Source organism: Acinonyx jubatus, chromosome D2 (assembly GCF_027475565.1).
Source record: "Acinonyx jubatus isolate Ajub_Pintada_27869175 chromosome D2, VMU_Ajub_asm_v1.0, whole genome shotgun sequence".
NCBI lineage: Eukaryota > Metazoa > Chordata > Mammalia > Carnivora > Felidae > Acinonyx > Acinonyx jubatus.
Window position 1 is genome coordinate 27,442,423 of NC_069393.1, and position 27,564 is coordinate 27,469,986.

General features: G+C 35.7%; 1 protein-coding gene across 5 annotated transcripts in view; it reads right to left on the reverse strand.

The window, feature by feature from the left end:
• Window positions 1-27,564, reverse strand: part of CTNNA3 (catenin alpha 3) — a 1,731,503-nt gene that overhangs the window by 1,177,747 nt on the left and 526,192 nt on the right. The gene's annotated exons all lie outside the window — the stretch shown is intronic.

Below are 27,564 nucleotides of genomic sequence, written 5' to 3' on the forward strand. Positions count from 1 at the left end.
GCTCAACCAACTGAGCCATCCAGGTTCCCCTTAAGGAAAATATTTTATACCCAGAAAATACTGGAAAATCCATGTACTATATCATATATAAGATATATAAGAAACTCCATGTACTATATCATATATAAGATATCATATATCTTATTGCATTAAAATAATTTTCCTTGGGGGGCCTGGGTGCCTTAGTCGGTTGAGTGCCAACTTCAGCTCAGGTCATGAGTTCAAGCCCCATGTCAGGCTCTGTGCTGACAGCTCAGAGCCTGGGACCTGCTTCGGATCCTGTGTCTCCCTCGCTCTCTGCCCCTCCCCTGCTCACACGCTGTCTCTGTCTCTCAAAAATAAAATTTAAAAATTAAATAAAAAAATTAAAAATAAAATAATTCTCCTTGTCAAATTAAAATATATACAGTAAAACCTTGGTTTGAGAGCATAATTCATTCCAGAGACATGCTTGTAATTCAAAGTACTTGTATATTAAGGTGCATTTCCCCATAAGAAATAATGGAAACTCAGATGATTCATTCCACAACCCAAAAATATTCATATATAAATGATTACAATACTGTAATATAATACAAAATAACAAAAGAAAATACAAAATATAAAGAAAAATAAACAAATGAACTTGTACCTATCTTTGAAAACCTTCATGGCTGGTGTGAGGGAGACAAGAGAGAGGAGGCTTATTGTGTAGGGCGACTTTCACTATCACCAACGGAATCACTGCTATCGATTGACTCAATGGAATGTTTTTCTTTTCATGCAACATTAACAAGGAACCTATCCAATGACCCAGAATGAAGCAAAGCATTCCTAAGCTTACTCTTGTATGGAAAACCAAAAAACTTTCCATAGGTGCTTTAAAGTGACAAAAATATGTTGTCAGTTGTGGGCACCTTCCAACGTTCTCAAAAATCACTGATTTTTGCCAAACACCAGAGCCTGAGATGGAGCATCCAAGCAAGGGAGACACACAATCCCACAGCAAATGAAAGAGACAGAGAGAGAGAGGGAGAGAGAAGAACCACTGGCTCAGTCGTGATCATGGACGTTCGGTGTTACATACTACTCATATTGCAAGACATTGTTAGTTTATCAAGTTAACATTTATTGGAAATGTTTGCTTGTCTTGCAGAACACTCGCAGAACAAGTTACTCACAACCCAAGGTTTTACTGTATATATGAATTACCACTTCTTCAAATTGCAATCTGCAGTCCATTAAACTAATACAACTCAGGTTGATTTGAATGAATTCAGTGCTGATAGGCAAAGTAACCTAGAGTCTGAGAGCCTGGGTTCTGGAACAGACCACTGAATTACCATGAAAAAGTTATATAACCACTCTGTGCCTCAGTTTTCTCATCCAAAAAACTGGATAACAACAGTACCTACATCATAGATGGTTAAGAGAATTAATGACATATAAAGCTCTCAAAATAGTAACCGGGACTAAGTACTCTGTAAGTGTTGATCAACTAAATAAATATTGCACTAAAGCACAAAATGTATCCTTTGTGTCCAAGGTCAAACAACAATAATGGCTCCTCAAATAATGGCTCTGAATAGAACAGCAGGAGATGAACAGTGCTAAGAATAAATTGAAACAAATGAGAAAAGGAAGATATTGTTGTCCTCATCCTATCCTGGTCTTTGGTATATGTGGGCTTTTGAATCAAAAAAAGTACATTTTACCCTACAATTGTACTTATCTTCTTTTGCTTTTCTTTTCTTTTTCCTTAATCAAGTTCTCTTTTTTTCTGGTCACCAGGGAGTGTCAAGTTTGGTTCAGTGTTGACCTCAAAAGTGCAAAAATAAAAATATGAGAACATTATTCTTTTTTGTAGTTTGCTAATATTGAAGCTGTGTAGGTTGACCATGTAGATATCAACTGCATTTTCTACAGCCTGATATATCAATTAGTTAAGCATCAAAAATATATGTAAGGGGGTGCCTCGGAGGTTCAGTTGGTTAAGCATCAATTTACTATTACCTGCCCCAAATTCTACTACTAGAAATATATTTATTTGGATCATAAAGATATTTCATGCTTTAATAGTTCCCAATTTTTTCTTCAGATGCTATACAAATGCAGATGTCATTAAAACAAACATTCCACTGTGAAGACATCTCCAAAGACTCTAAGCAAGATTTGTCATTTTATCTACTTTTCCACAGCATTCAACTCACAGCACAAAGAGAACAATTCACATCACATCGTGATTATTCATGTGTGTCTTTCTGCTCTATTATAAATTCACTGAGAATGCCTTTTTTTAATACCTTTGAGATCCCTTCACTGAATGTAGGGGCTATCATACATAGCACACTCACAACTGGTGTCTCACAGATAGGATACTCAGGAACATCCCTTTCATAGGAGTTCCAAGGACCACTCTACTAGGTCAAAATTACTAAAACATTAGAGTACTCATAATTATAGAATTTAATGCAATATTAAAATTGTCCTTGTCACAATATAGCAACAATTTGAAAACTAAGAGAAGTCCATATCCTTTCTCAATTCCTATACAACTAATTTATTTCCATACAACCTTTCATAAAAGTTTCAGATAACCTTAAAACTTTTATTCCCTGCCTTTATTTTTCTATTAAGGCACAGAGAATCTGACTTGAGAGAAAATAAAGCCTCAGAAAGACATGAACTTTTGTCAATTGAAAATAATCAGATTCCACAGGATAACTTATTTATTGTATGTGATGGAATGCATACTACAACTCTATTTTTAGTTCCAGAATCCCCTATTAAGAAATGTCTCAGAGGTTCCAGTCCAAGACTGTAAGGTAGAAAGACCCTGAACTCACCTTCTCCATAGAACACACCAAATTATACCTATTTATAGAGCAACTGCAGGGAAGAAGAACTGAGGGCTGAGTGAACAGCTTATGCAGAATAAAAAAAGGAACAGCAAAAGAGAAGGCAAGAGAGACAGAGACTGGTAACATGGTAACAAAGTTGCCTTTGTTACCACCACCCCCAACATTGCTAACTGCATGGGGGAGGGTTAGTACTCAGGGACCAGAAGCAGATTTGTCTGTCTGCTAACACAGAAGAAAAAGTTCTGGCTTAAAAGAGCAACTAAGTTTCTAAAAGAGCCAGCCCTAGAACTGTGCCAAATGGCAGAGGAGTAGATGGAACCCTCTCTGGGTCAGAGGGACTGAAAAGCAGCAAGGTTTACACTCACCCTCCACCCTGAAAGCACAGACTGGAGCAGGTTCTGGACGCCATAGCTAGCTTTCTGCTTCAGGGATCCCGGGGTTCCCTAACCCACAACAGCCCCAGTCACTCCGGGGCACAGAAAAAAAGATATGGTTTAAAAGAGCAACTAACTGGGGCTTCTGGCTGGCTCACTCAGTTGAACATGCCACTCTTGATCTCAGAGTTATGAGTTCAAGCCCCATGTTGAGTGTAGAGTTGATAGATAAGTAAGAAAGTAAAGTAAGTAAACAGTAACTAATTTATAGATCCAGTGAGGGGAGTTGCTGGAATACAAATCTCTGGGTGGGAAGGGCTCGTGCACATGGTTTAAACTCTCCTTCCACCTTAATAATGTGACTGAGAAAAAAGCTGGAGCACCCTAACCAGCCTCGTGCTTCAGCACACCCTGGACCCCCAGTCGACACAAGCCCCAGCTATACCATCAAGATGGCCACAGGGAAATGCAAACCGGGACACCCCCAGTGAGTGCTCACAACAGCTCTAGTCTTCACACCAAGGTGACACAGGTGCACAACACTCCAGTCCCACTCCACTTCACTGTTAGATGGCTTGCTAGGTACACCTGGAACAGAACACTTTGGAATCTCCTGGCTAAGGTCTGCTTCAAATCTAGACACCCTGCCAAGGTACCCCCTGCACCTAGCACCCCAGGATACCCAGGTTTGCAACCACTTCAGCTTCAGCTGTCCTGTGAGGGCATACTTTGTGCAGAGAACCTAGGGACGACACAAGCCAGCACCTGGTTTAGCTTTAACTGTCCTGTTAGTGCACCCCCTGCACAGAGGACCACAGGAACCACCAGCATAATACCCCACCTTGGGCACCCTTTGTGCAGAGAGTTCTGGAACACTTCTGTTTACACCCACTTCAGCTTTGGTTATCCTGCGAAGGTGCCATCTGTGTGTAGAGCCCCAAGACACCTTGATTTGTACACACTTCAGCTTCAGCTGTCCTGCCAGGGTACCCTCAGTGGGTAGAACCTAGGACATTCCAGCCTGCATCCACTACAGCTTTAGCTGTCATGACAGGGTGCCAGATGCACAGAGAGCCCCAGGAACACCCGGCTTATACCCGCTTCAGCTCTAGTTGTCCTGCTGGAGTAACTTCTATACAGAGAAGCTCAAAAAAACCCAGATAATACCACTTCAACTTCTGCTATCCTGCCAAGATGCCCTCTGTTGGTAGAGACTCAGAACACCCTGGCTTGCACCCATACACTTTAGCAGTAGCTGTCCTGCCAAGTTACCCACTGTTAGAAAGCCCTAGGACCCCCAGCCCATACCTGCCACAGCTCCAGACAGCCAGCAAAGTCACTAAGTACATACAGTCTACATAGGGGACGACCATATACAAGACTATTCCTTCAAGTCTAGGAGAAGCAGCTGTTCTGTCTAAACCATAGAAACAAACACTGAAAGTCAAGCAAAATGGGGAACCAGAAAAATATGCTCCAAAAAAGAAAAGAGTAAGACAAAATCTCATAAAAAGAACTAAGTTAAACAGAAATAAGCAGTATGCCTAACAAAGAATTTAAAGCAGTGATTGTTAAGAAGCGCACTGGGTTGGAGAGAAGAGTGGAAGAACTCAGTGAGAATTTCAATAAAGCGAAAATATAAAAAAGAATCAATCAGAGTTGAAGAACACAATAACCAAAATAAAAAATACACTAAAGGTAGTCAACAGTTGGTTAGCAAATGCAGAAGAATGTATCAGCAATCTGGAAGACAGGATAATGGGAAATATCCAAGCTGAACTGCAAAAGGGAAAAGAATTTTAAAAAATCCTAAGTTAAGGGATCTCTTGAACAACAAACATTCAAAATATATGAGTCCCAGAAGAAGAAGAGAAAGGGGTAGACAGCTTATCTGATGAAATAAGAGCTGAAAATTTGCCTAGCCTAGGAAAAGAAATCAACAACCAGGTTCAAGAACCACAGACAGTTCCAAACAAGATGAACTCAAGAAAGTCCACAATATCATACATAATAATTACAATGTCAAAGGTTAAAGCTAAAGAGGGAATTTTAAATTTTTTAATGTTTATTTATTTGGGGGGAGAGAGGGGAAGAGAGAGACAGAGAGAGAGAGAGAGAGAGAGAGAGAGAACTTGAGCAGGGGAGGGGGAGAGAAGGAAAGACAGAATCCCAAGCAGACTCCACACTGTCAGTGCAAAGCCCAACACCCACAAACTGTGAGGTCATGACTAGAGCGGAAATCAAGAGTCAGATGCTCAACACACTGAGTCACCCAGGTGCCCCAAGAGGAAATTAAAAAAAAAATTTAATGTTTATTTATTTTTGAGAGAGAAAAACAGAGTGTGAGCAGGGGAGGGGCAGAGAGAGAGGGAGACACAGAATCCGAAGCAGGCTCCAGGCTCTGAGCTGTCAGTACAGAGCCCCACACAGGGCTCAAACCCATGAACCATGAGATCATGACCTAAGCTGAAGTCTGACACCTAACCAACTGACCCACCCAGGTGCCCTTCAAGAGGGAACCTTAAAATGCAATAAAAGTGAAACAAAAACAGTTACCTACAGGGGAAATATATACATATATGTATGTGTATATATATATATATATATATATATATATATATATATATATATATATAATATCAAAGATACAAAATGTAGATGGCTCAAGCAAAAAAAAATTCAGACATAATATATTTTTCTATTTGGAGACTGTCTTGTGTAATGTTTTAAATCAACACAAAGCAAGGAATCTACCAAGTGTGAGCCTCCTGCCTTTTATAGTTAGGGGAGGCTTGGGGGAAGGTATGTCAATACTCAAGGATCCACCTTGTTACTACATAGACAAATTCTTGCTACAGCACAGTTGCATACTTCCAATTCCATGCATTCCAGTGATGATTATTTAATATAGAGCACTTAGGAAGGCAAAGGGCCTGGTTGCTCAGAAAACTTATAGTTTCCAGTGGGGCCAGAGCTAAGTTGGAATGGAAGATAGTGTTGTTAGACATGTTAAAACAGATTAGTGGGTAAGATCATATAGTAAGGACTTTCGATTTTATGATATGTTCCCTAGGAAATCACTGGGATGTATTAAGCAGGACACAATCTGGTAGACTGAAAAGATTAATCTTGTTACTGTAAAAACAAAAACAAAAACAAAACAAAACTGCAGAATGAAGAGAGAACAGTTAGACGGCTGTGTCAGTAGAATCAGCAAAAATGATTTTGGCTTAAATTAAAGTGGTAGTGGTACACAGAAAAGGAAATACCCTCAGAATATGTTTTGCAGATAGAGTCCTCAGGAGTTAGTGATAGACTGGTGTGGAATGAAAGAAAGAGGAGGCTCAAGTATTAATCCTAGATTTCCATCTGTTTGTTGATGATGGCATCATTTAGTGATACGGAAGAGAGTAAGGAAAAATAGGTTTCAGAGAGAGGGTAAATTCTTAGTCTGTCACAGAACTAGAGAGTTGTTCATCCAGATGCATGGAAATAAGCAGGTGATGCTGCTAAAGCAGAGACAAAAAGGAAGAAAGTCTCACAGTCAAGTAATTTACTGTAACAGTAAAATCAACTACGATCCACTCCATTTAAATACTAAGAGGGAGCTCCAAGAAAATACAACCAGCTGAACATAAATCCAGTGATTTAAGGATATTTATAATAAAAGAATCCACTACAGAATATGAATGGTGAGGTCTAAAGAGTTATTTTGTTTGGTTTATGTTCCATTTTTTTTAAGTAATAAACAACAGAAAATATAATATGCATATACAGAATTCTTCACAATTTTGCACATTACTTCTAAGGAACCAAAGATATTTGGCAGTTCTCTAAAGCCTACATCCCTAAATACATATAAGGTTGCCACAGGAAAAGATTTTTAGTTAACGAAATTAAAAATCACTGGGGCACCTGAGTGGCTCAGTCGGTTAAGCATCATATTTCAGTTCTAGTCATGATCTCGATTTGTGAGTTCGAGCCTCGCATAGGACTCTCTGCTGTCAGCGCAGAGCCTGTTTTGGATCCTCTGTTCCCCTCTCTCCCCCTCTTCCCCTCCCCCACTCATGCACGTGCATGTGCACGTGCTCTCTCTTACTCTCAAATATAAATATTTAAAAAAAAGAAATTAGAAGCCTGGAACAGAAATGGTAGCAGTCTTAGAACTCAGCCACAATATGACACATTCTAATCTTAGCTTTATCAATGGACTAGGCACATTATGCCATTTCAAACTGAATGTTTACAGGTAAATTTAAATATCATTCTACCACTAGTTCTTGTCACTGGGGAAGGAAATTAAATATTCCTACTAAGTCATGTCTGTAAGAAGAGATCAAAATATGGATGGCTCAACCAAAAATTTTCTTCAGTTTTTCAATAGAAAAAAAATTGGTTTTGAGAGGGCTATAGGATACAGAAGGCTATCTATGTGCCAGCAAAATAAAGAAAAAAATTTCACTGGGGGAATTGACTTCAGGACATATACTCACATATATTGTTTCTGTAATTTATATACTGACATTCTTACTCCATTCAACAATCTTCCTAAAATAAACACAGCTTTAGAATGAGAAAATACTGTATTTCCTGAATAGCCAGCATCCTCCCTAAGGTTCTGAATGAATGGATATACTTCTCCAGTGGATGCCAAGCTAGTAAGGCAGGAAAAAGTTGGCTGTCTGCCTCTAGTGTCACACACGGGCATAATATGATCCTTTGGAAACCTGCTGTAAATTGGAGTAGATGGGAAGCACAAGTTTCTCTTTACCACATAATAAGGCTTTGAAAAATGACTTTGATTCTCCCAAATTCAATCCTAGCTTGCCTGAAAACCCAGGCTTGTCCTCACTGCAATTCCTTCTTCAGAAGAGTATCTCTAATATCCAATAAGGATATATAAATAATATTCAGATAAGACACATTTACTAACAAACATACCATGTTAAGGTTTTCTCAACCAAAGCACTGAACTCTCCTTTGATATGACATGTAATGAGACCCAAGGCCAAAATCTTCTCAGTAAAGACTGAAGTGCACCAACAATGTAGAAGCTTATAGGCAATTTGTAATAAAACTTTAAACTTTCAGTAAGCATTATTGCCAAAAAATGCAGCAAATCCATGATAGAACTCCTATTGTAGCTGTAAGAACTAGGCTTGTGATAAACAGTTTATACTTTTAATTTAAATTTCCCATGTTTCACATTTTGTCTCCTCCAATTTTCAGCATATTATGTAATGAAAAATAAAGCTTATATTGGTTCTTTAAAGAGTGATTTGTCCATATGGCTAAATCAAAATCCTAATTCAGCCCTCCACTGTGGCCACTGTGAACACTCAGGTAACGTAAAAGGCAAAACAAAAGCCAGGAGCTGTCATAAAATCTGCTTTTCAAGGAAAATATCCAACACAAAAATCTGTACAATATTACCAGATTACTCTCAGGCAGTCATGAAGCTTAATTATTTTGCACATGAATATACCTTGGTAAACTGTCACTGATCCACTACAAAGTACTAGAACAATCATAGCTTGAAAATAAAATTTCTTTTTTTCCTCAACCACGAGTGAGGCAACAATTTGAGCAGAAATTCAAAAAAGACATGGTAATGTAAAACTTCTAAATTAAGATCTAATTTCTTATTGAAAGACAATTGATTTGTACATGAAGATGTTAAGTAGCTTGCCCAACATCACATAGTAAATGCTACAGTCTGAGAGTTTTCTGTGAAGACTAAATAAACCAAAATATGTAAAATGACCAACACAGCACCTGGCCCATAGTTAATTGAAAGAATGTTGATCCTGTCCCTGGCCAAATTCCCAACTCCTTTTTTTGGTGTAATATGCACTATCAATATACTCTGGCATTTTGACAACATTTTTTTTGAGTTTGAGAATTAGGAAATAGCAAATAATAAAGCATTTTTGCTTAGAGTTTTAATAAATCATTGATGTGGGGAAAAAGTTTAGGAATTCCCTGAATAATAAAAGGATTACTAAGAATAGGTAAACAGGTAAACAGGGTGATGGACCGCCCACCGCAGCAGGGTGAAATTTCCCAGAGCTAATTAGCAAAAAGAAAAAAGTGCCTTGTTGACCCTGAGGTAGCATGCTCTATCTGTCTTTTCCCCTAGGCAAGTTAAGATAAACAGACATGGCGCCTGGTACCTGGTAAACAGCCATCTGCTTGGCACCTGAATTTTGTTTTGTATTGACCCAAACCCCTAACAACGCATATCTTTGAAAACTCCTTTCTCTCACACACTTGAGTTAATGATAACTGTTTCACTGTCTCTTTCTGACGTCCATCATGTTTGTAAGGCTTATGATCCTAATAAATACGGAGCAAGGACCCTTACTTGGGGCTCTTGTCTTCTCCTGGACATTAGCCTCTCTCATATTCAATTCTGTGTCTATTCTCTTCTGGACAAGATGGAACTCCAGACTCAAAGTCTTCCACACATTAACATTATTCACAAATTGCATATCAGAATATTTCATTGCATTTTTTAAATGGTTTCCTAAACCAAATTACCAAAAAGATTTTTTAAAATAGTATTAAAAAGTTATAAAAGATTAATTAAGATCAAATATGCATTTGAATAATATATTGCCAGTATTTTATATTACTTAATATCAAGGCAAAAAAATTTAATAATTAAATTTTGAATAGCAAGCAATCTCTTTTTAAAATAAGCTAATCTTATGAATGTTTAAAAAGTATATTTGTAAGTTCCATGGAAATTTGACTTACAAACTTCAAATATAAGGTTATTAAATATCTACATTTAATTTGTATGAAATAAATTAACTTCAATGTACCAGAGAGATCAACGGTATTTAGAAAATGAATAAATATAAATTAATCAGAATATACAAGAATGCTAATTTTAATCAAAATATGACTTTATGTTGGCAATTTGTCTAAATCTGAGAAACAAAATTCTCATCTCTTTTTTAAAATTTTTTTTTAACATTTATTTTTTTTGAGAGTGGGGGAAGGGCAGAGAGAGGGAGACAGAGGATCCAAAGCAGGCTCCATGCTGTGAGCACAGAGTCCAACGCAGGTCTCAAATTTATGAACCCTGAGATCATGACCTGAGCCCAAATCAAGAGTCGGCTGCTTAACCAGCTGAGCCACCCAGGCGGCCCTCATCTCTTTTTTAATGCAACTGTCCCTTATCTTGCAAAGATCTTGTTAGTAGCTATCTCAGAGATTCTTCAAAAGAGAATAAATTCAATTATTAAATCATTCAAAATTTGAAGTTTTAAACTAAAAAGTGGAGTCAAGAGGATTCACAAAAATATCAGAGTTGAGATCATCAGATGTCCTCAACAATAATAAGAACACTCCCTTTTAAGTGATGCTACATAACGCAAAACTTGTGAGAGTTTACTAACTCAAAGCCAGTGATAAATAGGGTAATAAGATTATGGACAGATACTATTATCTGCATGCACTACACTACCAGGAGATGTAAAAAGGTCAAAAATACATCATGTTTAGAAAATTTGTCAACCTCATTTCAAGATTTGGAATGAAGAAAAAAAGATTTACTTGAAATTCATTTTCAATCTGCATGGATGGCCTTGGTTCTTCTATTTCATAAATGGATAACAATAGGTATCTCCCTATCCCTAATTCCAGCTCTATATACAGCTTCAAAATTTTTTTTCAATATTTTATAGAATCTTTTGCTATGATGTACAGAAGGCCAACTCCCTAGTCTGTCTTCAAAACACCAATACTTTTTCCCTATTTCCTCCTAAACATCAAAATGACATTTTTCTATCTTTTCAAGACCACGTTGCTGAAGGGCTTGCCTTTCTAATATTTTTATTCACTGTCTAGACAAAGCAAGAAGAAAGGCCTTCCTTTGGATATCATCCCCATAAAAACTCAACCAGGGCTATAGAATACTGGAGAGAATCCTCAAATGTCATTTTGCCTTTTTTGTTTAAATTTCATCTGTGAGTATGTAGAACCACAGGAGAATTATACCATCAAATTTTCCATCAAAGTGAGACCTTTTGGTGAATCAAAGAAAAATGAGGTAATGTATTTTATTCTTTTATTATTTCAGAAAGCTAGGGAAAGAGTTAACAATAATAATACCAAATGTCAGATGGAAACTCTTAAAAGCAAACTGCACACATGAAGTAGGTTTATAAGTAAAAAAAGAGAGAGACTTTTACTCAGATGATCCACAATGAAACAAGCTTCATCTTCCTCATATGTCCCCCCAACCCTTCTTTCTCTAGACAGTAAGTAGTTCAAACTCCCTTTCTGTGACTTCTATCAAGCTGGATGCTCTTCCCAAGGTCTGCAAATCAGTAGAAGTTTATATGCTCAGGCACATATTTTAGCTTCTGCTCCTATCAAAGCAGTTCAATTTATGAATTATCACAGCATTCTGCAGAGCAGGACCCATATGTAGAAGTCAGCCCTTTTCCACAATTCACACAAAATAAAACCTGGTGTTTAGTAAACTTCATTGAAGCTTTGAAGAAGAAAATTTACATCCCAGAATGCAAACTTGAGATTATTCATTGAAAATTCTTGTTCTTATAAGTCATTTGAGGGGAATCTGGGTGGCTCAGTCATTTAAGTGTCCGACTTCGGCTCAGGTCATGATTTCGCCATTCATGAGTTCAAGCCCCAGGTCAGGCTCTGTGCTGACAGAAATTATTCCTTCTCCAAGAAAAAGTCTGAACCACTAGTTAACATATTTTTTTCCCTTTCTTACTGCAATATACTCTTTAGTTTAGTTCTACCTTGTAATAATAGACTGAATTCAGTATTAGTCAAACTTTCTTTTTAGCAGAGGAATCTTTTTGCAAATGGACCCTAACATATGACACATACATAAGCACAAATACACAGAACTCTAACATGACTGAAAAAGAGGAGCTGCTGCTTTGACTTTGTCTTCCACCTCTCTCATCTAATAGCTACCACAAACAGTTCAATGCAAGAAGTCTCCAGTCAAGTTTGAAAAATACGGATTATATCTGGAAGAAGAATAAGCTACAGAATTTGGCAACTGATTGTATTTGAAAAATATGAGACAAAATAGTCAAAGTTGACCTGAAGATTGTGAGCCTGCTACATAGAAACTAGGGTACCCTTGATAGAAATAAATTAAAGAAAGTGTATATTACTCCTAGTCTCATAATTTGTGACCAATATGTGGATTTTCTTCATAATTCCAATTTGATGAAATGAGTATAGGAAAGGCAACTTAAAAGATGACAAAATTTTAAGTGCATTTATCATAAAACTTAGGAATTATCATATGAATAATTAATGTCCATATTCATCCATGCTTACCAGTATTATAATTACACACGGTTTTTAATTAATTCTGTTGATATATAATATGATTAACTAAATTAAATTTCACCATTGAAGTCTAAAGAAGGGCTACTTATAATTATCTATAAAATAACTTCCATTTGTTATACTTTGCCAAAACAGATTATTATATCTTTTCCTATCTTTCAATAAACCTCATCTATAGCTTATGGCTTATCTTTCCAGAAGAGATAAGTTTTATCAGAATTGAAGGCAAATAGCTTATAAGAGGGAGAGAATGGAACCAACATTTATGATATGCCTACCACCATTCTCATGCTTTTATGTCAGCAGTTTTCATTATAGCTACAGAATAAAATCTCCCAGGAAATTTTTTCAAACCATCTGATGCATGAGTGCTACCCGCAGAGATTCTGATTTAAGTGGTCAGATGCATGGCCTTGGCTTGAGAATTTTTTTAAGGCTCTCCAGGTGATCAAGTACACAGCTAGTACTGAAAACAGGTTTTATATTCTCTCACATGTGATCATCAAAACAGTCTGACCAGATCTTTTTATTATCCCTTTATTTAACATTAGAAAATTGAATTTCAGAAAGGTTGAGAAATTTGTTTCAGGGCATAAAGAAAGCAAATATTAGAGTTTAAACCCATTTCTCTGATCATAATGATGTTTCTAAGCCCCACGTTGGCAAATGCAAGACACCAAAATTATTAATATAAATTAAAAGTGCATATCTGTATTTTATTTCACTCCTAACATTAAAAAGAGGTGAAATAAAGTATCATACCTTCCATATGCTAGTGAGACACCATTTTCTTTATTTCACTAATTAAATTGCTACAAGAGATGAAGGTGCTTTATATTTTGTGCCATTAAGATTGGTATATTATCTCACTGTCAAAATGTCCCTGTTTCGTTCATATATAAACTATGTTTAAAAATTATGAATTTTAGAGTCACCTATCAGAGAAAAGAAGGAAAACACAATATAAAAGTGTTTGAGAAACATATAAGATGATTATGTTTGTCAGCCATTTCATTTCTATGACCTTTCAGGGAGAAAGGTGATGTTTGTTATAAAATTCCATGATTTGTAAAATTATAGCCAAATGAACAAAATTGTTTTGAATGCATCCAGTGTATAAGTATGTAAAAAATGTAACTACATATCAATATCTTCTCTGAAGCTTAAACAAGCCTATACATTTTGGAAGCTAATTTATGAATGTTTCCTAACTTTTATGATAAAAGGTTAACATACGATTTCAACTAGCTAGCTAAAAATAAATAAATAAATACTGTACATTTTATTGCTTTCCATCTTAAAATATATTGTCAGTGGGCTTTAAAAAAAGTCATGCCAAAAGTGATATCACCAACTCCCTAAAGGCAACGAATTCCACTAAACTAGAATTCATATTTCAGAGAGGAGATGGATAACATCTCACAATTCAACCTCAGCAGAAGTCATTAAGCCAGGCACATATGTGAGGGCTGTATTTCTCATTGGATTACAAATCCAATAAGAGCTTTGCCTTTGAGTTACTAGCATTACAAAGATTAAATCAAAGTATTGTCAGAGAAAAAAAAAAGCTCTTGGATACGTGGAGATTTCTAGAATAAAACATTTATGATTTTTTTTAGCTCAAATGGATGAGAAGACATTTAGTCCCGTTTTTTCAATATACAAACTACCTACAAGGCTTTTGCAAAAAAGCTGTCCTTCATTCTTGACTCCTTCCAATCCTGTACCCACTGCATTTAGCTTAATATTCTAAATTGTTAGTATGGGCTGGAAGGACTAGCATGATCCCTGCTCTGCTTCATCTCACACTACACGTTCCTTCAATCTCAGTACTGAAGTCACTCTGACCTTTTATCAGGTCTTCATAGACACTGAGCTCTCTGCCACTGCAGAATGCATAAACAATTATGTTTCTCTAGAATGTGTTTTCCATCTTCACCTCCCCCTAGATACGGCTAAAATCTACTTATCCTTTAGGCCTCTAATATAGAGAGGACTTCCATCATCTCTCCTCCTTTAATTTCAAAGTTGGTTCTCTTTCTTAAGCACCCTGGACATTTCTTTCATTCCTATCCCAGTTTGTACTTATACATTAATTTGGGAGACTATTATTTTATTTCTGTGTCACCAGTAGGTTGTTGGCTTCCAAAGAGCATGGAACATGTCTTGCTAGTTCATCCTTATATCCTCATCTTTTACAAGTTAGGTGCGTAACAGATGTCCCATAAATATCGAATGAATGAATCAACTGGATACTAGAGTGATTAAGAGTAGAGGTTCTAGAATCAGGTGGTCTCAGTTCAATCACTGGTTCAACTACATAGTGGTTGTCAATTCTTTCACCTCTAATATAAGAATGATAATAGTAGTATGATTACATAACAATAAGTAAGTTATCGAGAACAGATTATCAAATAAATATTAGTGATAATTAATTATTATTAGGACACAGGTAATATTTCATTCATGCCTTATGGTATATATGTTTATGTATGATATATGTATGTATGTGTGTATATATATATAAATATACACTTATATATATAGGTGTGTATATATTTTTTCCATTTCTTCTTTTTGTAACTAAATAATCTCATCATATAGATTGTGATATTCTGCTTTATCCATGATTGGTTTCTGTTTCCCTTATCAATAATTTTTTTCTAAATTTTCCTATTATAAAGTAAAACTTGCAAACTTTGGCAACTCTAGGTCATTTATCATGTCTTATATCATATCATATATTATATCATAATCAGCATAAACAGCACACCATACTATCATTAATCTCCTTATCTCCATTTTCGATTATGAGGTTGAGCCTCACATGGGGCTCCATGCTGACAGGAAGGAGACTGCTTGGGATTCTCTGTCTCCCTCTCTCTCTGCCCCTCCCCCACTTGCACTGTCTGTCTCTCTCAAAATAAATAAACTTAAAAAAAATGCAAACAATGTGTTAGTCTACAAGAAAAGTAAAGAAAAAGAATGAAGCGAAGAACACCAAAGAGTTAATGACATGGGATAAGTCTTGTTTCTCAGGTGATATAGATTGACACTACAAGGAGCAAGAATTCATATCCTTCATCAATATATTAGGAATAAATATTCCTAACAAAATATTAATAGAATTCAGCAGTATAGGAAAAAAATTATACACCATGACCAAGTAAGGTTTATTCCAGAAATGCCAGAATCATTCAATATTTGAAAACCAATCAATTTAATCCACCATATTAACAGACTAAATAAAGAAAACCATTTGATCATGTCAACTGATATGGAAAAGGCATATTTTTTCTTTTGCTTTTTCTATTTTTTTTTGTTTATTTTTGAGAAAAGAGAGAGAGAGCAGGGGAGGGGCAGAGAGACAGGGAGACAGAGAATCTGAAGGAGGCTCTGCATTGTGAGTGTAAAGCCCAACAATGAGGCTCGATCTCACGAACCATGAGATCATGAGCTGCGCTGAAGTCAGATGCTCAACCAGGCACCCCAGTTAGGCATATTTCTGAAAAAATTCAACACCTTTTATTCATGATAAAAACTCAGAAAAGTCGAATAGAAGAGAATTTTTATATCTTACCATTTTTAATCTACATTAATAATTAATGATAATATCATACTTAATTGTAAAAGACTGAATGCTTTCATCCTGAGATCAGCAAAAAGGCAAAAATATCAGCTCTTACCAGCAAAAATATCAGCTCTAGTATTATTCAACATAATACTAGAAGTTCTAGCCAGTGTAATAAGGTGTGAAAAGTAAATAAAACGCATACAGTTTTAAAAGGAAGAAATAAAACTGTCCAATCTGTACATGACATAAAAGTCGATGTAGGAAACTCCAGGGAACCTACAAAAAAAAAAAAAAACAAACAAACAAAAAAACCCTTAAACTAATAAGTGAATTCAGAAAGGTTACAAGACATAAGATAAGATAAACCTATTGTGTTTTTATATACTGGTAATGAACATGTGGAAATTGAAATTTAAAATACAATATCATTTGCAATACCTAAAAAAAAGTAACAACTACGTATAAATCTAACAAAACATGTATGAGACTTGTAGGCTGAAAACAAAGTGCTAATGAAAGAAATCAAAGATTTAAATAAACAGAGAGACATACTGTGTTCATGGACTGGAAGACTTGGTATACCAAAGATGTCAATTCTCCAAAATTGATATAAAATTTAACATAATTCTTTTTTTTTAAGTTTTTATTTAAATTCCCATTCGTTAGTTTATAGTGTAATGTTTCAGGTGTATAATATGGTGATTCAACACTTCCACACAACACAGGCTGCTCATCACTAATGCACTCTTTAATCCCATCACCTATTTAACCCATCCCCCACTCAACACCCTTCTGGTAACCATAAGTTTGCCCTCTGTAGTTAAGAGTCTGTTTGCCCCTCTCTCTCTCTCTCTCTCTCTCTCTCTCTCTCTTTTTCCCCTTTGTTCATTTATTTCTTAAATTCTACATATGAGTGAAATCATATGGTATTTGTCTTTCTCTGAGTTATTTCACTTAGCATAATACTATCTCTGTCCATGTTGTTGCAAATGGCAAGACTTCATTCTTTTTTATGGCCTAGTAATATCCCATTATATAATACCACATCTTCCCTATCCATTCATCAATTGATGGACCCCTTGGATTGTTTCCATAAATTGGTTATTGCAGATAATGCTGCTATTATCATTGGGGTGCATGTATCCCTTTGAATTAGTATTTTTGTATTCTTCGGGTAAATACCTAGTACTGTGATTGCTAGATCATAGGGTATTTCTATTCTTAACTTTTTGAGGAAGCTCCATACTGTTTCCCTAAGCAGCTGCACCAGTTTGCATTCCCATCAACAGTGCAAAAGGGTTCTCATTTCTTCACATCCTCACCAATTCCTGTTGTTTCTTGTGCTGTTGATTTTAGCCTGTTACAACAGGCATCACTGATCATCAAGGAAATACAAATCAAAACTACAGGTTTAACATAATTCTTATCAAAATCCCAGAAAGATCTTTTGTAGATATATATGTGATTATTCTAAAATTTGCATGGCAAAGCAAAGGAACTAGAAAAAACTAAAACAACTTTGAAAGAAGAGAATAATCTATGAGGGACAACTAAATGCAATTTCAAGACTTAATATAGAGCTATAGAAATCTATACTGTGTGGTACTAATCAAAAGATAGACAAATAGTTCAATGCCACAGAAATGACAAAGACACAAAAGTAACTTAATGGAGGAAGGATATCCATTTTAACAAATAGTGCAAGAGCAACTGGATATCAATAGTCAAAAAATGAATCTTGAGAAAAGTCTCATACCTCATGAAAATGAACTCAAAGGGATCATAAATGTAAAATGTAAATCTAAAAAATAAAACTTTTAAAGAGTATCTTTGGGACCCAGAACTTGAACAGTTTTGGCACAAAATCATAATACATGAAAGAAGAACACTGATAAAATTGACTTTACCAGCTACAGAATATAAGAAAATTTTTGCTAACCCCATATATGAAAAAGTTTTCCTATCTAGAATACATATAGAACTCTCAATAATTAACAGTAAAATACAAACAATCCAATTACAAAATTGGCAAACAACATGATGAGCCATTACACGGAAGAGGATATACAGGTGGCAAATAAGCACATGAAAAGATCTTTAACATCACTAGACATGAGGGAAATGCAAATTAAGATCACAATGAGCAATGACTACACACCTACTAGAATAGCTAAGTTAAAAAACAATAGAATACCAAATGCTGGTTGGGGTGTGGAGTAATTACACTCTTTCTTATGGAAATGAAAAATAGTATAGCCAGTCTGGAAAAAAGTTGGGCAGTTTCCTAAAAACTAAGCGTGCATTTACCATATGATCTAGTAATCACACTTCTGGGCATTTATCTCAGAAAAGTGAAAACTTATGTCTACAAAATCCTATACACAACTGTCCATAGAAGCTTTATTTCTAATAGACCCAAACTGGAAAAAAAAAATTGCCCTACAATAGGTATCTGGTTAAATAAAGATGGTACATCCATACCATAGGATACTACTCAGCAATAAAAAAGAATAAACTCAATACACAACTTGGATTTCTAGGGCATCATACTAAGTGACAAAAGCCAGTCTTAAAACATCACATACTTTATGATCCCATTCATAAAATATTTTAGAAAAATAAAATTACAGAAATGAGGATCAGATTAGTATTTTCCAGGGGTTATGGATAGGTGGGGTGAGGGCAGGAAGGGCAGGAAGAAGAGGTTGAGAGGGTAAGTATGAATATAAAGTGGTAGCAAAAGTAGATCTATGTAGTGATGAAATATTTCTGTATCTTTATTGTGGTGGTGGTGGCTACTTGAATCTACACATGTGATAGAATTATACACATAATTTATATCAGTATATCAACTTCCTGGTTTTGATATCATACTATAGTTACATAAGATACAAGCAATGTGGGACCTGGGAAAAAGGTACAGAAAACCTCTCTGTACTACCTCTGCAACTTTCTTTGAATCAATAATTATTTCCAAATAAAAGCTTTTTTTTTAATTTTAGTTTCTATTCTTTGAGAGGCATTCCTGGAACACTATAATAACCCAAAAATGAGAGAGTATGAGAAGGCTTCCTGGTACAGTATGAACAGCTAATATAAAATAAAAGTAATCATAAAGTAGGTTCAGTTACTTCTAGTTTACAAGCTTATACGTTCTATAAAAGGTCAGAAACTAAATAAAATAAGCTATCAATACTTCTAAAGGAGTTGTAAAATTAGGAAGAGCTTCTGTTAAACAAAAGACAGCATGATTATCATAAATAGTGATCATCATATCTCTACTATGCACCAAAGAAAATAATTATTTTTCTCTCCCCAGTTGTAAGCCAACTGCCATATTTACAATATTGCCAACTTTGTAGGGGTTTTTCGTATTTCTTTTTCTGAGTCCTTGCTACTATACTTAAAATTACCAAGGAGGAAGAGAGACTTAGTAACCACAAGAAGCTGAACAAACATTTGCCTGTGACTGTTCTGCAGCATAAATTATATGATCACTTAGTATTCAATGATTCTGATTCAAGACCACTAAAGAGCAGGTGATCATCATGCACATTTTGAGAATTATCATTTGTGGGTTACCTGGAAAAGTTTCAAAGTCATTTTTAATGCAATTATAGATCTCATTATAGCATAAGTGCACCCAGATACAAATAAGCCTTGTTAAAATGGAATTCTACATGAGGGCCACTTCCCTAGTTTTTTGTTTTGTTTTCACATTGGGCACAAGAATCTTAACACCTACAGTTAGGTAAGGTTTACCTACTTCATATCTCTGTTATAAAGATACCTACAGTGGTTTAATTTTTAACACAGGACTTAAAGACTATGAAAGATCTGTGGAGATTAATTAAATCTACACTTCATAATAGGATCCATTAACAGATTTCTCTATATACATCTACTTAGTAATTATCAATTTTATCTTCCTCCTCAAAAAGCTTTTATTAATAACCCTTGACCACTAGAGCTAAAAGAACAGTCTAACTCTTTCCTCTGTACCTTCTAGGTAGTTCCTTAAATTTGGCGTTAGTGTGGTTCTGATTCTTTATGCTCTTCTCCAAGTAATGTCTTTGACAATCAAATTCTACAGTATTCTGATTATCTATTGCTGTATAGGAAGCCACTCCAAAACTTAATGATTAAAAGCAACAACTTTTTATTCTCTCTCATGGTTCTGAGGTATGACTGAACTCAGCCATGGTTTCACACATCAGGGTTCTACGTAGCTGCAGTCAAGGTTTGACTTCAATTGCAGCCATTATGGGTTGGACATCCAAGATAGCACACTCACAGGGCAGGTAGTTGATGGTGGCTTTTGGCTGAAAACTCAAGCAAAGCTGTCAGCAAGAATGTCTGCCTGGTTTTGGCCTCTCCATGTGGGTTGGGCTTCCTACAACATAGCAATTAAGTTCTGAGAGGGGGTGTCCCAAGACTGAACATTCTAAGAGATTTAGGAATCTGGAAGTTTTTTTATGATATGGCCTTAGAGGTCCCAGAATGTTGCGTCTGCCATATTTAACTGATCAAGCAAGTCATTAAGGCAAGCCCAAGTTCAAGAAGGAGGGTATTAAACTCTATCTAACAATAGAAGAAATGCAGTCATACCAAAAAAGAATATGCAAAGTGGAGATATTATTATGACTATTTTGGAAAATGTAATCTACAACATATAGAAAGTTTTGTTTTTTTCCAGTATACTGGTATGAAATACTAGTTGTCTATTTTTACTGGTTGACACTAAAAATGACAACATGATGCTATATAGCTCTTGGTCTCCCTGAGCTAAGCATACTCTTTTTTCTTTCGCTACCTTTTCTAACAAGTAGTGGTAGTGTTTCTGCCACTTTAATAATGGGCACCAAAAACCATGTGGTGGAAAAGACATTTCTACATAGAGTTTTGCTATCAAATATGGTAGCTACTAACCACGTGCACTACTGAACACTTGAAATGTGGCTCATCCAGGTGTACTATAAATGAAAAATGCACACTGGATATCAAAGACTTAGTACTAAAAAGGCTATAAACTATCTCAATGATAATGTTTATAATTACATTTTGAAATATGTTGCATATAGTTAATTAAATAAAATTTATTATCTTACCTGTTCCTTTTATTATATGTGACTACTAGAAAATTTTAAATTACATATGTCGCTCACATATTATTCTCATTTGCATGATTCTCCATTGGAAAGCACTGGCTCAGAAAAAAAACTAAATCATATTTTCCATTCGGTAGCACCAAAACAGTTCATGGTGTTTATACCATTAAATGGTTTTCAGGCACTTTAATTCATGCTAAATCTTCTGTGAGATACATAAGCACATTCAAAAATCAATATTTTGGCATTTCTATAAAACTGATTGCTTTTCCTGAAATTTAAGTACACATTTCAGATTTAATATATCTACATTTTAATTGTATAATTGCAGCAATTAGTTTTACATAAGATTGCAAATTTGCTCACACAGTTTCTCTACAAAAGTAAACTACATGACCCATGATTAAGATCATGTATTAATTATCTCTTATGGTTGTAACAAATTAACACAAACTTCACGGCTTAACACCAATTCATTGCCTTTCAGTTCTATAGGTCAACTAGGCTTTGTTTCTTTCAGGAGACCCTAGGTGAGAATTTATTTACTTGCCCATTTGGGTTGTTAAAGATTCAGTCCCTTGCACTTATATGACTGAGATACCTGTTTACTTGATTTGTCATCTGAGGGCCATTCCCAGCTACAGAGGCCACCCACATATGTTGGTTCATGGCCCCCTTCCTCCATCTTCCAAGCAGGAATGGTGAATTTACTCTCTCTCATTCTTTGAATCTCTCCTCGTTCTTCCAGCTCATCTTTCTCTGATCCATGCAGGAAAGGTTCTCTGCCTTCAAGGCCTCATGTGATTAGATTGGGCCCATTTAATCTAGGAAAAATCTCTCCATCTCAAGGTCCCTGTCCTTAATCACATCTGCAAAGTCTGTAGTACCATGTAAGGTAACATATTCACAGGTTCCACAGATTAGAGTGTGAACGTCAAGGGTAGGAGGGAGGGCATTGATCTTCCTACCACTGATAGGAATAATTTTTTTTTAAGATTTTATTTAAGTAATCTCTACACCCAATATGGGCCTCAAATTTACAACCCCAAGATCAAGAGTCGCATGCTCTACTAAGTCAGCCAAGTGCCCCAGCAATAAACTTTTTACAAGGAGATAAAACTTCTTATAGCTATATTCTTCCCATATGTGAATGAAAGAAAAGTAGTTTCAAATGAGGTACAAGGTACTCAGACTGAATCATACTCAAATCCAAATCCACTAGGGTACTAGAAATTTACTTCAAGTTCATATAAATGTCAAAGTGAAACAGTTAAACGCTGCCATAGTACATTAAAGCAAACAACTTTTCAGAAAGAAAATTTTGTCAATCAACAATGTTGGTTGAGTTCTGTCAGAGACAAAGTGTTATAGTTATCTCTAAGGAAAACACCTAGTCAAACCTAGTTTCAATTTATCTTCCAGAGGAAAAAAAATGAATAAATTCATGTCAAGAATTCAATAAGCTATTTTGTTGTGGTTATAAGACTTAAATATATACTGTGAAAATTTCTGATGCAAAATAAGGAACCAAAATATGATGGGACAATTTGCAATTTGTATATCACTAACAGTCTTCTCCAATTATTTTTAAAGGTTTTTTTTAATGTTTATTTATTTATTTTTGAGAGACAAAGAGGGAGAGAAAGAGACAGGGAGAGAAAGAAAGAACGTGAGTGGGAAAGGGGCAGAGAGAAAGGGAGAGACAGAATCCCAAGCAGGCTCCACACTGTCAGCGCAGAGCCCAATGCAGGGCTCAAACTCCCGGGCTGTGTTATTATAACCTGAGCTGAAATCAAGAGTAGGGCATTTGGTCAACTGAGCCACCCAGACACTTCATCTCCAATTAATTTTTAAGTGTAGCCAGTAGCCAAGAAAATCAACTACAAGTTGCTTATCCGTGTCTTCACAGAAATAAAGCTAGAGGTTGGTCTTTGATGCTAAATTTATATCACAATGGTAAGATAACATTTTTATTCAGAGGCTACCTACAAATTAATTCAAAAATATGTTTCAATGGTAAAAGATTCTAGTACCAGTTCCAATGTGGCAGGGGAGACGTTCGCCCATGCCAACAAACAGTGCTCAGTGTATCAGCTGGGTATCCTACATTTCAACTCAATTCTGATAGCATGAGATTCCATAGGTTAAGAGTTCAGAACTACAGATTTGTCACCACCTCCCCCCTAGCACTTCAGATGCCAATTCGAAGTGCAAGTGTTACCTGTATTTCTGATCAACTGGCTATAAACAAGAGGTTACTACAACCCCCTCCTTGGGTTCAATCAATGTGCTAGAGCAGCTCACAGAACCCAGAGAAACATTTTACTTACTGGATTACTAGGATATTATAAAAGGATATAACTCAAAAACAACCAAATGTAAGAGATGCATAAGACAAGGTATGTGGAAAGAGGCACAAGATATGTCCTTCTAGTGTGCCGCTATTCCTGAATCTCCATGTGTTCACCAATCTGAAAGCTCTCTGAACACCATCCTTTGAGTTTTTATGGAGGCTTCATTAAATAGGCATGATTGATTAAATCACTGGCCATTAGTGATTGAATTCAACCTCCAGCCCCTCTCCTCACCCCAGGAGGTCAGGAGGTAATACTGAGAGCTGTAATCCTCTAATCACATGGTTGGTTTTCCTGATAACCAGCCCTCATCCTTAGGTCCAAAGCCCCCTCATTAATATAACAAAAGATACTTTTATCGCTCTCATCACTTATAAAAGTCCAAGGGTTCTAGGAGTTCTATGCCAGAAAACGGGACAAATACCAAACATATATTTCATATTATGAATCACATAATGTGATTATGAATCACAAATAGAAACAAATTTATAAAGTGAAATTGCTAAGGTAATATTATGAGTGACTCATAATTGGTTAGCATTAAAGAAAGGCTTAAATTGAAATCTGACTTGTTTTGAAAGCAAAGAGATTTTAAGTTTATCAAATATTTGAAAGAAACCTATTCCTAAATTTGTAAATACTTAACCTCATATGTCATCTTTCCTTCTTTCCCATACATTTCACCCAAACCAAACTGCTTATATAGTTTCCGACACCAAACGCATAATGTTGATTCCCGCTTTTATGCCTTTGCACAGGCTGTTGCCCCTTTCTGGAATTCCAACCTGTCTGTGCTTCAAAGGCCAGTGTGAGAGCTTTCTTCTTCTCTGTGAAGTTTTCACAGAGGAGTTTACTACTCCCTACTTGGTGCTATTATTGTATTTACTACTGACTACTATACAATTTTATTGTGCTCTATTTTGCTTACTTATTTGTTTGATTCCCCTTGACAACTAGGATTGTGATTGTTAATACTCAGAAATCACCAGTTCTTGGCACAATATATATAGAAGAATTATGCAATTAGAAACTGCAACAACAGTAATAGAATTTTAACTCAAATTTTATGTGTTAGCAATTATTTATGGCCAATACAGAATCTGTCAATAAAATATGTTAAAGTCTTCTTATAATCCTTCATACATATTATCCTATCTACAATACAAATACGGTCACATAATTTCTAGGTGACGAAACATCTAGGTCAGCTTGGAATAGTTCTGACTTAAGCCTTTTGTAGATCAGTGAATACCTGTACTTTTCTTATTTTAGCTTTTCTATTTTTTAATTTTATTTTTTAATGTTTTTTAAAATTTTTAATGTTTATTTGTTATTTTGAGAGAGAGACAGAGAGTCAGCATGGAAAGACAGAGAGAGAGGGAGACACAGAATCTGAAGCAAGCTCCAGACTCTGAGCTGTTAGCACAGAGCCCAAAGCGGGGCTCGAACCCATGAACTGTGAGATCATGACCTGAGCTAAAGTCAGAAGTTTAACCGACTGAGCCACCCAGTTGCCCCTAATTTTTCTTTTCTTTTTTTTTTTAATTTAAATTCCAGTTAGTTAACATACAGTGTAATGTTAGTTTCAGGTGTAAAATGTAATGATTCAACACTTCAATATGATACCTGGTGCTCATCACAAGTGCACTCCATAATCTCCATCACCTCTTTTTTTCTTTAATTTTTGTTTTAATGTTTATTTACATTTGAGAGAGAGAGAGAGACAGAGAGACAGAGAGAGACAGAGAGAGAGAGAACAGCCGGGGAGGGGAAGAGAGAGACAGAGACAGAAACTGAAGCAGGCTCCAGGCTCTGAGCTGTCAGCACTGAGCCCAACACAGGGCTCAAACTCAGGAGCATGAGATCATGAGTCAGACACCGTGAGAGCATGAGTTCATGACCTGAACCAGTCAGACACTTAACTAAAGCTTAAGATGAAAGTGATAAAGGAGGGCACCCAGGTGCCCCTCTACCACCTTCCCCCTTCAGGTAACCATCAGTTTATTCTGTATATTGAAGAGTCTTTTTCTTAGTTTGCCTCCCTCTCTCTTTTTTTACCCTTTGCTCATTTGTTTCTTAAATTCCACAGATGAGTGAAATCATATGGTACTTGTCTTTCTCTGACTGACTTAATTTGTTTAGCATATTACTCCCTAGGTCCATCCATGTTGTTGCAAATGGCAAAATTTCATTCCTTTTTATGGCTGATTGATATACGTATCTTCTTTATCCATTTGTCAGTCAATGGACATTTGGGCTGCTTCCAAATCTTGGCTATTCTACATAATGCTGCTATAAACATAGGTGTGCATGTGTCCCTCTGAATTAGTATTTTTTGTATTCTTTAGGTAATGCCTAGTAATGCGATTGCTAAATTGTAAGGCAGCTCTAGTTTTAACTTTTTGAGGAAACACCATACTGTTTTGCAGAGTGGCTGCACCAGTTTGCATTCCCTCCAATGGTACAAGAGGGTTCCCCTTTCTCCGCATCCTTGTCAACACCTATTGTTTCTTCTGTTGTTGATTTTAGCCACTCTGACCCTGTGAGGTAATATCTCATTGTAGTTTTGATTTGTATTTCTCTGATGATCACTAATGCTGAGCATCTTTTCATGTGTCCATTAGCTATCTGTATATTTTCTTTGGAGAAATGTCTATTCATGTCTTCTGCCATTGTTTAGGTGTTGAGTTGTATAAGTTCTATTTATTTTGGATACTAACACTTTGGATATCTCATTCACAAATATCTTCTATCATGCCTTTTAATTTTTTTGATTGTTTCCTTCACTGTACAGGAGCTTTTTACTTTGATGTAGTCATGATGGTTTATTTTTCTTTTGTTTCCCTTTCCTCAGGAGTCATATCTAGAAAAAAGTTGGTATAGCCAATGTGAAAGAAGTTACTGCCTGTGTTCTTTTCTACAACAGAAATTTTGTTTGTTGGGAGTTTTTTTTAATATTGATTCAATTTCTTTGCTGGTTATTGGTTTGTTCAAGTTTTCTATTTCTTCCTGTTTCAGTTCTGGCAATTTATATGTTTCTAAGCATCTATCCATTGTTTCCAGGTTGTCCAATTTGTTGGCATATAGTTTTTTATAATCTGTTTGTGTTTCTGAGTATTAGTTATTTTCCCTCTCTCATTAGTGATTCTATTTATTTAGGTTCTTCATATTTTTGATAAGACTAGCTAGAGGTTTATAAATTTATTGATTTTTTCAAAGAACCTGTTCCTGGTTTCATTATATGTTCTATTATTTTGTTTTGTTTTTTAGTTTCTATATCATTTATAGATATATGCTGTAATTTGTATTATTTCCTTCCCTCTGCTGGTTTTAGGTTTCATTTGTTTTTCTTTTTCTAGACTCTTTAGGGTGTAAGGTTAGGTTATTTATTTGAGACATTTCTTGCTTCTTGAGGTAGCTCTGTATTTCTACACACTCCCCTCCTAGGACTGCTTTTGCTGCATCCCAAAGGTTTTAGACCATTGTGTTTTCATTTTCACTTGTTTCCATGTATTTTTTTTTATTTCCTCTTTGATTTCCTGGTTGACCCATTCATTATTTAGTGACATGTTGTTTAACCTCAATGTATTTGTGGTCTTTCCAGATTTTTTCTTCTGGTTGACACCTAACATCATAGTGTATTGTTAGAAAAGGTTCATGGTATGACTTCAACGTTTTGTTGAGGCCTGTTTTGTGACATAATATGTGATCTATTTTGGAGAATGTTCCATGTGTACTTGAAAAGAATGTGTATTCTGCTGTTTTAGTATGGAATATTCTGAATATATCTGTTTAGTCCATCCAGTCCAGTGTGTTATTCAAAGTCACCATTTCCATGTTGGTTTTTTGTTTAGATGATCTGTCCATTGATGTAGGTGGAGTATTAAAGTCCCATACTATTATTGTGTTATTATAAATTAGTTCCTTTATTTTTGTTATTAACTGCTTTGTGCATTTGGGTGCTCT